The sequence below is a fragment of the Apostichopus japonicus genome, chromosome 16 (assembly GCF_037975245.1).
Source record: "Apostichopus japonicus isolate 1M-3 chromosome 16, ASM3797524v1, whole genome shotgun sequence".
In the NCBI taxonomy this organism is placed as follows: Eukaryota; Metazoa; Echinodermata; class Holothuroidea; order Aspidochirotida; family Stichopodidae; genus Apostichopus; species Apostichopus japonicus.
Window position 1 is genome coordinate 5834664 of NC_092576.1, and position 12784 is coordinate 5847447.

A 12784-nucleotide genomic window follows, 5' to 3' on the forward strand; every position below is an offset into this window, starting at 1 on the left:
TTTCCTTGTTTCATGCCGTGGCATCAATCGCTTTAATCTAATTTAGCACTCATTTAGCAATCAGGAGTTCGGATTGTAGCAGACTGAATTGTTTGTCATCTTGTCTGAATGTTCAATGTGACAGCATCATGGTGTGCTAGTGACCGTGTCCAAAGAATGCAATAGCTTTTTGACATAGTTGTTACAACATCAAATGATGTTATAGCATCACAGGCAATTGGGTTCATCAAATAATTTTATGCTAGAGAGCACCATGACAAGATTTCAGTCACTTCCGTAATAATAAAAATGTCAAGAATGGGGATTGTCATTCATCTGTCAATAATAGTTAATGAAATAAACAATAAAATACCATTATCAATTGCGACTTGAGTTTATTGAAATCACCAAGTACAGTCCTCTTGTTGCAATGTCACCAGATTAAAGTATTGCATTTATTCACCACAAATATGCTATGATATCACTAGAATAACAAAACAAATCGCTGCTTTTCCCAGCAACTAGATAGTAAGTAGAAATAAGCACATACTTACATATGAAACACAAACAGCTATGGTATTTCCAAGATACATTTGGCATAGCAAGGTACTGTCAACCAGAATGAAAACATTTCATGGTTCCTGCTGCTGCTCATTGATTAACAGGGAACACTCCAAGTATGTAATGATGAAGCAAGATCAACAATTGCCTTACAAAGCCACACCTCCTCATAAATACACACATTATCCATTTTAACACATATTGCCATGTGTAAGCTACCTATCAATAACACACTCACCTTTGATGAAACTGTGACTAATGGTTGTCTACTGTAGGTTTAACCCTGTGACCTCATTAATATTCATGATATGAGCACCAAAATCAATATTTTTATCAACTAATTATGGACCACCCACCCAACAATATAGCATTGATCAATCATAGCCCTTGTTGAGTTATCGTGCATACAAACTTAAGTGTCACACTCATACACATACACGCAGACACACTGACCTGACTACAAAGCTTTCAGCAAGAAACCAAAACTACAAAATGCCATACACAAAATGCACATAAATTTAAGTTTGCTGTTGTGTTTGATCCAGGCACAATGCAACATGATATTTCTTGTTAATTAAACAAAGAGGTAATTGCATACTTCCTTGACAGCAAGGAAATGTTAATTGACTGTCAAGACTGACTGAAACCACAGAATGTTTAACATACAATGGGTGGGTTCATTTGCTGCAATGTTCAGAAAATAACATTATATGAACCCTGCTGAAGGATAACTATTTCATGCCACAACAAATACCTTTTCACAGTGAAAAGAACCTTTTTAGACTAAATAGATCTGTCAATTAATGAACAGAACATATGTCACCTGTGATTTGCAAAGGGCATATTTCTATAGCGTTTTAATGGTAAGATTTGTTATTTATTTTAACATTGTTTACTAATTATTAGTCACTAATATAAAATTCTTCTTGATTAACTGTATGATTAGGTGGCAGAAATATGATAATTATGATAGTAACATGAGCAAATACTGTATACCTACAAACCTTTTTTGCCACACCCCTTTTTTTTTATTTATCATCATTGAACAACCATTCCAATTGTTATTCTGCTTGCATACAGTGCTTTCTCAATTGACTTGAATTCTGATCAATAATAACATTGAGTTGCTTTTTATAGTTATTGGGATCATTTGCTTGATCCTATGAAGTTTTACAGTACCTAAAGGAGTAAACATCTAAGAATGTCTGCAAAGGTAAAATACTAACTGTATCCATGCAAGGACAGTATTTAACTTATCACAATATGAGGTTCAACTGCATTATACCATACTGCAGCTTTAAACAACTACATACACATAAACCTGCAAGACCAAGAAATATGCCTCCTCCCAACCCATTGCCTTCTCAGGTATGCACAGTATGCCTTCATTATTAGCAATCATGGCTGGTGAAAGACATATAAATTGATTAAACTAAATTATTATTTTCAGTTGGAATGTCCAGCCAAATCAGTCTCCATGTGATTACTGTCATGTCTTTCTGCTACTACTGCACTCATGAAACTTTCTCTATGAGGCTTTTTATGCCCTTCAGCATGTCTCTTGACATAAATAGAATGAAAAGATAAAAAGTTTCAACACAATATGCATGAAAATATGAGTGTAATGTCAGGTATTTTGTGTGAAGTATTTGCCAGTTTTGCACACTTTTGGCAAAAGTTTTGCTCACTTTTGGCAAAAGTTTTGCTCACTGCCATAGGTAAAATTATTGAATTTCTTCTCATACAATGTCTGAAAATTTTGCCAACAGATGATTGAACGAACACCGGCCCAGTGACTAAACGGAGAGGATGAACATTTCTAGGTGCCAGAGAAATGCTTGTGGTTGCAATTGTGACCTTGCAGAGGAAATTGCATCCAACTTTCACAAAAATCCATCACAAAAATAGTTTCCAGAGCACTTAAACAACCATAGATAAATGTAATACAGCTAATCCATTAAAACCACATTCAAGTTGTGAAATTTTAACCCTAAATATGTATAGCTTTTTTAATACTACTGATAAGTCACCACTGTAAACTGGTCATATACAGTGTACCAAAAGATTGAGTGATTTGCAAACCCTGAAACTGGCATGTTGTATGATATGCTGCAGGTTTCCTGTAAACAAGGCTCTACTTGATTCATAAATAAGTACTCGACCACATCATGTGTCAAGGTGAAAGAAAAAGAAATAATTTTATAGAATTCCTAAATACAAACTGTAAATGATGACATCCTAGGCTGCTAGCACAGATACATGTGTCACGAACGACTTTATTCATTGTACGTGTATTCAGTATATGCTGGTCAGGGTGATAAGTAGGTCACTCGTCGTGACTGACAACTTGTGCGTTTTTTCTGGAAGCGTCGAGAAATGATGGCGCTATTCGGTATTAGCGAGTGCAAATTTCCAGAACATACGGGAAGTAATTTTTAGCAGGTGACCGGATATCGTCGACCAATGAACGATGCACTATCTGTCGTATCTTCGAGACATGGATGATTCTCGATGTTTTTCCGTCAGGATTCCTGGAAGAGAATTTTCGGGAGATTAAACCCGGCTATATAAGAAGAGATATTTTCGGTGATGAGGAGTTTTAGTTCAGAGTTTTCCGATCTATTGTAAAAAGAAATTCATCTGAGATAAAAGATTAATCGAGGGGACGGACGGAGGAACCGGTGGACTGTTTGTTTATTAGATTGGTGCGTCGTTTAACCGGGACAGGCGTGACTTCGGCAGAGTTTTTCGGAGTTCACCCAGGAGGAAGCCACCCTTGGGATACAAACGTTGAGTCGAATTGGACCAGCGGGGAACGGTTTTGCTCCTGACCAAGTCACGGGATACCAGCCTACGAGGGAGTCTAATCCCGACATCGTTGTTGGTGACGCAAGGAGGTCAGAACAGCTACGAAAGGAACCGAGAGCCGGCACGCGCCGCGTAAGATAAGTTAAGTAATCTTTTAACAATTTAACGGCCGTATAATATTGTAAAATCTGTCTGTAATATTCCAAATTTCTAGTACCAATAATCCCTGTACAAATCAGTAGATATCGTATCATTGTAAATATATCGTTTTTGTTAACTTTCAGAAACATCTCAGTAGTCTTTTGGTCCTTTGAGTTTACTTCCCTGAATCTATCTAAAATTTTATTTTTATCGGCTTTGAAGGCCAAAGGAAAAACCCGGGGTCGCAACAGAGGGGGCGCTAGAGGGTGCCATTTTGTATTATCCCACGGAAGTTGTGACAACATGTATGGTGAACAAACTTACCACCTTGATCTATTACATGTTAATATGAGTAGGAAGCTAATTGTATTTTGCCAATTTTGAGCTGTCTACATAACTTAATAGTTCAATCTTTTGTCAAGCAATCCCACTTGCCTCAAACACAAGACTTCAGGGTTGAAAGTTGGTAAAGGATGGCTAAGCCAAAGGCTGTCATACAGTTGCAGTGCTATGAGGGTAATTTTCACACTGCCTATTCAGTAGTTACTTCAAAAAGGTACTGTAGAAAGATGAATAACAGATGGATAACAGCTAGATAGATTGACAGAGTGAAGATGCTGAGTCACAATATATCAAGTGGCATAGCTGGTTCGAGCTAAAAGTTACATTCCAATATGGGAGAGTCTTTCAAATATCCAGTTGCTCAGACTTACACCAGTATTTTACATACACTGTGCTTGCTCTCCATTAACCAGGTGCCACTCCATTAAATATGGAATAACAACATTTCGCTCCAGAGTCTTTGTCCATAGGAGGCATCCATCATGGACATGCTGTTACAGTATTTATCATGATGGAAACTTTCATAGACCAGTCATGGAACCATGCAAAATATTTTGTGTCTTTGAGTGCAGCTTTACTTTCCTTTACAATGTTTTTGGTTGTGCTTCTACTGCCAGTACTATCCTTTTTTATCAGCATGTTAATGATCATTGACATCTACTGCCAGGGTGTGTTGTCAGTAAACCATCTTTTGAAAGATTAAGGCCAGAATGGATAGTCAATGCTTTTGAATGACATATGAAGTTCTCTTGGATCTCATGCTGATCACCTGTCACAATTTTATTAAAATAGCACAACACCCTGTCCAAACAAGGATCTCAATCACTGCAGTTTACAAAGTCATTACAAACTGAGGGCTGCCAATTTCATCCACAAAAGTCCATGAAATACGTACAGTATAGCCTATTGTGCTGAAGAACATGTGGAGTGAGTACTTGGTAATAATATTATATTTTTCAAAATTGCAGACAATACGTTGCACATTGTTATACAGTGTACATAGGACAAACAATGGGGCATTAGACATATTGTAAATCGCCTTTGGGTAAGCACGACACACCTCCCCCTTGGATCCACCAGTACAAAGCTACAGTAAGTATTGATCCTAGGCCCTAGGGTACTAATAATTATTAAAATACTAGAGTGAATTGCTGTGCATGACACTGGCAGTACAGTTTGCAGGCCTAAGTAAGGCTAACACAGTTACATTCCTAAAATACAGTTACGCCTAGTAATAGCAATATAGTAAAAGCTTCATAATTGACGCACCCCCGTAATTGACGCATCTTCAATTATTACTAGCAACGATACAGCAGGCCACCTAAACTTTTTGCAGTCAAGTAGAATTACATATTTCATGAGTTTGAATCCATTTCAGCTATTTGCTGACCAAATTGTGGTATTTTTTAAGCTTTTAACACCTTCCCCCCAGTTTTGCACATTTTTTTGCATTTGGAAATCTTACACCCTAAAAGTAACCAACAATACCTCAGTATGATAAAACCTCTCTCTGGGACCTGACCTGTCTGAGCAGCCTTAGAGCATAACATTCAGCATCTAAAGTCAATGGATGTATACTAAGGCCTACAGTACTTTAGCTTATTATCGAGGATGTGTCAATTTAGGGGTATGAAAGAACTTGACACGGCAGACATTTCAAATTCAAATTCTGCTCAATTGTACGGTGCATAAGCACAGAACCTTAAATATTTTGAGATCATAACATTTCTGAGGAACTACACATATGAAAAACACATACAGTTGAGTGAATTGGTTTTTTCCTTGATAGACATCGTTGATCAAATCCATAAGTGCGTCAATTATGAGACCACCATGCTACTAGTACTAGTAGAACTACAGTAGTTAATACTATGGCTACTACTAATTATAGGTAGGCTATATCGAAATTCGGACTTCTCCATCACTTCTAAAGCGCCCGAATCGACCGCTCGCCATTTCTCTATTTTGATGCTCCTTCAACTTGACTGTACACGCTTGAAGTCGGGCTGGAAGTCGCCATTCTTCTCGTATACGCTTTGCACTTTGTTTACATCTATGGGCGCAGACATCTTGATTAGGGGTGCTTGGCAGCGATTGGCTGAAACCCCAAACCTTCTTTAAGATCTATTTTGATTGGTGCTAACCAGAGCCGTATATTTAGAGAGTTTGGCCAATGGGGGACCGATTTTGATTGGTCGAGAGGTGACACGCCCTCATAGGACGCCATGATAGTTCCAAATCAAAAACTTTTTGCGATGATGAGCAAATAACACTAACGATGCAATACATACTTAGGCTAGTACAATACTTGCGTAACAATTATTTTAATTTGTTAGAGAAAACAGAAAAACCTCCCCATATACAACTATGTCTTGATGTGAGGCCTGGGGATGTAGCCAGCGAAGTGAAGATTGAGTTCTTTTTTGAGGGGTTTTCCAACCAACGTCAAAAGACGAAAGATTTGGAAACAAAAGTTGGTCGGACAGGCTGGCGGTCTAAAGTGAATAGTATTAGTACCAAGCTGTGTGAGGCGAGGATAGGCATATAGCCTAGGCTATCATCGAAGACTAGATCGCCATGTTTTGGTTATAAAAGGCCAGAAATTCCTGTTTTCTTCAATTTTAGATCATAGCGAACAAGCAAAATATACCTCGCTCGAGGCCTAAGACTGAGTTTAAAAAGCCTGGTCTAGCTTAGTTAGAATTAGGCCATGAATGCAAGCACTCAGTCTAACTTAGAGTTAGACCATATTTAGTAGCCAACTAAGGCTGGACCTAAAGTCTGACTGCAGCAGGACTGAGTTAGGCTTAACTTTCCTTTATGCAGACAATTAGCTGCATGACTCGATAATACGACTTGAGCTATGGAAGAAGTACTAGCCTTGGCCACAGATAGTCTAATTACAGAGGGTATAACAATATATAGGGCTATATGCTTAGCCTGAGATAGGCCAGTTATACAGCATAGTTTTAAATGAGCTAGGCATTACAGTTTTAGTCGAAAACTCCAGTAAGCCTAACCTTTGGCCTACAGGCGTAACGTTGGGGTTTAGCCTAGAAAAGTCCAGTTCATCTCCAACTAACTTATCCTACAAAAGACAAAAATACTTGGCTAGGCCTCCTTATGCGTGCCAACTCTTGTAGCTCACTTTCAAATTCTCAAAGTTAAGTCTTCAATTATGACAGTTTGTAATACAGAGTTTGGAATCAGCATGTATCTTCAAAATTTCTTACTTTCCTCACTTGTATGACCAGGTAATTTCCTACGTTTTGGTTTCAAATTTGCAATCCCCAGGTTCAAAAGTTTATAAGGTTGGCAGGTCTGCTTTGGCCATTTAGAAGATAAATTTTTGGTGATTGTGAGCCTGCCCTATTGACTTTGAATATGGCCAATTTGAAAGGTGTCTAAGTGAAGGCAAGTGGAAGCTTAGGAAAAATGCCATCCCCACGCTATTTCAGCATAGGACTCATCCCAAACGAAGGAGAGTACTTGAGAGAGGTTCTGTGCCACCAGTGCTACAAAATGTATTAGTTTACCACAACTATTCTTGACCACCAAATGAAGAAATGCAACAAAATGTTAATGATAAACTTGGAAAGTATTTCATGTTTATTGCACTTTTGATGGAATATATTAGTTGACCTTGGAAAAGGGCAATCATACTTAATTATTGTTTAACACATGATTATTGCAAAGAATAAGATTAACATTTTATAAATATAGGTCTTTTTAACCTCCAGATTTCCCACTTGATTAGTTGATTTACAGCTTGGAGCTGGAAAGTCCAGTGTTCCAACTCCATGGCTTTGGTACTCACTTCTTAAATCAACCCTTCATCATTTACTCAATAACTCAATCATTCACTCAATCTATTCATTCTTCTTCCAAATCCCCTGATCATGCATCTGTACTTTTTTGTCATTTCATTCCTGTTTTCCTCCACACCAAGTTTTAAGTTTATCTGCTTAATTCTCACTCGCTTCTTATTAAGTAAACACTTCATCATTAACCTCAATCTCTTGATTCTTCTTCCAAATCCCTTCATCGTGATTCATGCGTCTGAACTTGTCATTTCATTCCTGTTTTCCTCCACACCAATTTTGAATTTATCTGTGGAATTATAACATCATGCTGTCAATACATTACTAATCAGGCTTATAACTATTCATGCAACTGAGACAATATTTTGTGCCACCCAGCTGAAGAATGCTTTTGCTTTTCTGTAAATTTGTAACATTAATATACAGCTGCAAGTTTACAGAAGGTCCCGGGCACAAAACTGGTCTCACAAATAACCAAGAAAGGGACCGAAACTGGAAGGAAGGATAATGATCATATTGAAACAAATGATTAGACCCAGAAGTGATCGGTGATAACACGCTGCATATAAAAGTTTACAGATGCAATCATTTCATATTAGCAGAAAAAAATTATGTTAATTTGTTTTCAAATTGTCAAGTCTAATGATCTTTTCCTATTTCCAGTCCTGGGGAATAATCATATTCCTTTGTGTACTAACATTTTATATCATAATAAGAAAATGATTTATTGAGTAAGTTAATTTAAGTACTTGTTTCAAAGGTTTTGCAGATATATGCTATTCTATATTGATCAGTAAAGGAATAATCGCAGTAACTTATGTGTTTATATTGACTTTGCATTCTATTCAAGATCGTGACACTGAAAATGCAACACCATCAGTCACACCAAATCAGCAAAATAACAAGAGTCTATGTAATCAACCATCAAGATCTGAAGGTTCTCTAAGGTATCGTCTGCATTGTGTCTAGAGAGAACTAAGGAAAATGAGGAAAGAGAAGGCAGCTATTACCAAAAGCATGCAGGTTTGCTTGCTCCTGACCAGATCAAAGCCATAACCTTATCTAATATAAAGATGTTCAAGACCATCAAAATTTGAACCAAATGTTCTTGGAAGCCAGTCCAAACAGGCATTATTCTGTCAACAGAGTCAATTTTGGATCTTCAAGAAGAACTGATGACAAGGGAAAAAAATTTCCTCTTGACATCACATTTCACCCAAGATTGCTTGGAGAATCTATTCAGCAGTGTCCGGACAATGTCTTCGCCAGTTGAATTCAAGTATGCCCTGCAAATCATAAACGCTGGAAACTATCAAACTGATGAGAACAACTTCCTCACTGATTTTAGTTTTGAAACACCAGACTGTCCAGTATCAGATGACATTCCTGAGGTGAACATTCATCTCAAACACCTGACCCGATGACCACAGATGAAGAAAACAGCCTATAGTACCTCAGTGGTTATTGCATAACTAGACTGAAGCAAAATGATAAGCACTGCTCAAGCTGTTTGGACAGCATTCAATCCACTTCCCCACCATCTTCCATTTTGGCTACATTCATAAGTTTAAGGAGTACACCGATGGTAACCTCGTTCATCCAAATCAAAGGGCTTTCCAATACCTCAAGACCACTGAATGACCTTCAGGAAGTATAGCAGTGATAACCTCATCAACATGGGTAATTCTTAGAAACAGTTGACCTTGGCTATCGATTCAACTGCAGCCTCCCAATTTGCAGAGTGTTACAACATCAAAGGGAAACTGCATTCCAGACACCTGATGTCCGTCTCCCCATCTTTTGTAAAACGCAAAGGGCTGAAAAGAAGACAAAAAATCAGTGTTAAAAGTCTGGTAGAGAGTTAGGTAGTAAAAGCATGGCAATGAGGATTCATGTTGATAAAATCAAGTAAATAAATCAGACTTGGAGGACATAAGTTTGTCATAGTATCTTAAACCCAAATATATTTATATCCAGTATGCTGTTCACTTGAGAGAATAAAAAACCCTATGAAATAATATCACCCTGTCAAGTAGATACACTAAAGAAGCTAACCTCTCATCCTGATCCAGAGCAGTCACCAAACTCTGGAGATTTTTACACAAAATCATTGAGATCAAGGGCGTCGGAACTGGGGGGGGGGCACAGGGGGCACGTGCCTCCCCACTTTTCCTCAGGTTAAAAATGTGCCCTTTTTCTACATAAAAATTGAGGTGTCTCAAGTTAGCAAGAGGCCAGGGAACCAGAAAGAACACTTGGGAAGGGCCGTTTCCGGCCATCTGAGGGGTTTGTAAAACCAAAAATTTTCTTGTACGCTCCGCGCCAACCAATGGTGGCACTCCTCTCAGATAGCCATGCATACAACTTTGCAAATCCTGGCTACGCCCCTGACTTTTAATGAATTTCTGTGGGTCAAACTCAAAGCAATTTCGAATGGAAAAAATTTGCTAACATGTTATCAAGAAATAAACTCTAATTCGGAAGATTCCTACATTAGCAACTAGCACGATTTCACCTCATTTTGTCTCAAAAGAAAACTTGTTCCTTGTTTCCCAACTTGCACATTGGATATTGCAGTGCTAGTATGCATATTTTCCTTGAGGGTGCACGGGGGGGGGGGGGCGTTGATGGAGTGATGTGTATACGTAAATAAGATAATACAATAAGAGTTATAAAGGGTACTAAATATAAGGCTGTATCAGTCATTCAGTCCAATTGAATTTCTGCAAAGTGCCCTTTGATGTCGGTGTCCCCCCCCAGATTAAAAGTGCTTCCGCCACCCTTGATTGAGATTGGTTTTTAAAAACTAGAGAGGAAAGAACTTTTTACTTCATAAGAAGTTTCATGTCATTATATTCCAATGGGTTTGCTTAATTATTTTCCAGCAGATCTGAAAATTAGCATGAATTTGTTCATAAAAGTATGTGAATAACAGTGACCCCACCTACAAATGTGACCAAACTTGATTACTACAGTGATCATAAATATTACACACCATACATTACTACACATACTGTATCACCACAGTCAGCATCCATTGCAGTCAGATTCTAAGGGGTTTAATAATACTGTATCAATGACATGACAATCCTGTCTTGTACAACTTGAAAAAGAATGACTGGTAAAAAGCTCAAATAATTGGTTTGTTGCAGTCAAATTGAGAAAATATCCCAACTGGATACATATGATACGGTGTGCACTGTGTGCTGCAAACTGGTACAATGTATTTGGTGTAGCTTGTGTGTGCTGAAAGCTAATTTTAAGTCTTCAAGATTTTGCAATTGAATAACAATTCAGTTATTTAGGCTAACTCAATTTATAAACAACATTTGGGTATATAGCCTACTGCAATTTTGACAATACTCCTGCCATCTGTAGCTCATATATTCAGAGAGTAAGAGAAGTACTTTGAAAGTTATACTATAGCCTTACTGTTTGACAGTTTTAATATGTGTCATTTAACTTGTGTAGACCATTGTTCATATTCCCTGATCAAATCAATATTATTGTACATATGTGATACAGTATCTTATGAATAAAATGATTTCAAATTTCAATTAATGACCTGTCTACTTTCTTTATCATTTTTATCAGCCAACAACTGATACTGAAAATCAATAGTAACCCTGAGGTGATAAACCTAGGCTTAACCAGACTTTCCAACATTGAGGAAACTTTATGCGTGTGATCAGCGGCAGAGGGGGAGGGCTCTAAGGAGAGTGTCTCCCCCTCCCCTTTGGAAAAATTTTCGTATTTTTGACTGCCTAGATGCAAAATGGTGCATTCTTTTTCAGTTTCTCTGAGTAATTTTATATTGAGAATTTCATCATCAGATATATATTATTGAACTCAACAGGCATGAAAATTTTCAACAAAGACTTTTCTTGAATCGATGAAAGTAATCACTTGCTAACATAATTGAACGTTTATATCGGAAATTGAAGCACACTTCTCAATCTATAGTACCAACACCTCTCCCACCCGGCGTTTTCCACCACCACCATGGCGAACGCACTACTCTTGTAAGTGTAAGTACTCAAAGTTGCTTTGTGTTGTAGAGGTATGTAGCCTTCTTAGCATCTTTCAGGACGGTTTTTCGGAGATTGTTTGTGGAATGCGTGTGATAAAGTGCACAAAGCGTGTGAGTGTGCGAAGGGCTGGAAATGTGTGTGTCACACGCCGAATGCCTGTGAGTTGGAATGTCTGGCTTAACCCCTGCCTTTCCATGAAGTAGGCCTAGGTACTCATAAAGTTAACTAGGTGTAGGCCTACAGTATAAATACAGGCCAGTGTTTGTGTACTATACACCTATATACAGGGTGACGTCCCTATGTTCCGACGTCTCTATGTTCCGACGTCTCTATGTTCCGACGTCTCTATGTTCCCACAAACTGATTGGACTCTATTTTTTTTTGACCAGATTTTATTCGGATCCCATTTGTGACCCAATTTTTTTTCGGACCCCATTTTTTTGGAACCAATTTTTTTGGACCACAATTTTTGGGACCCAATTTTTTTCTGACCTCATTCTTTTGTGACGCAAGTTTTTTTCGGACCCCATTTTTTTGGGACCCAATTATTTTGGACCACAATTTTTCGGACCCAAATTTTTTTGGGACCCAACTTTTGTACCAACATGATTTCTGACCAATTTTTTCCCTGACCCCTAATTAGGTCCCAAAAATTGGGTCCCAAAAAATTAAGTCCCAAAAAAATTTGGGTCCCCACAAATTGGGTCCACAAAAATTGGGTCCAAAAAAAATTGGGTCCACAAAAAAATTTGGGTGACCAAAAATTGGGCCAGAAAAAAAAGGGCCCGAAAAAAATTGGGTCTGAAAAAATTGGGTCCAAAAAGAATGGGGTCCGAAAAAAATTGGGTCAAAAAAGAAGGGTCCAAAAAAATTTTGGTCAAAAAAAATTAGAGTCCAAACAATTTGTCGGAACATAGAGACGTCGGAACATAGAGACGTCGGAACATAGAGACGTCGGAACATAGAGATGTAACCATATACAGTACAGTAACGTTACGAGTGCCTGTGGGTATGAGAAGCTCCAGAGTCCTACACAACTGTAACAACAATGGTAATGTACAACTGTATCCCTACAGAGATGCAGCTCACATAGACTTAGAC

The 12784-nt window shown here is 38.0% G+C and overlaps 1 protein-coding gene across 1 annotated transcript in view; it reads left to right on the plus strand.

Moving 5' to 3' along the window:
* The first annotated feature begins 275 nt into the window (after window positions 1-275).
* The window catches only part of LOC139983225 (uncharacterized), a 99607-nt gene continuing 87098 nt past the window's right edge, over window positions 276-12784 (plus strand). Inside the window, exons 1-2 of the mRNA XM_071996630.1 lie at window positions 276-1908; window positions 2310-2480. The gene's annotated coding sequence lies outside the window, so the exon portion shown is untranslated. The remainder of the gene's footprint in view (window positions 1909-2309; window positions 2481-12784) is intronic.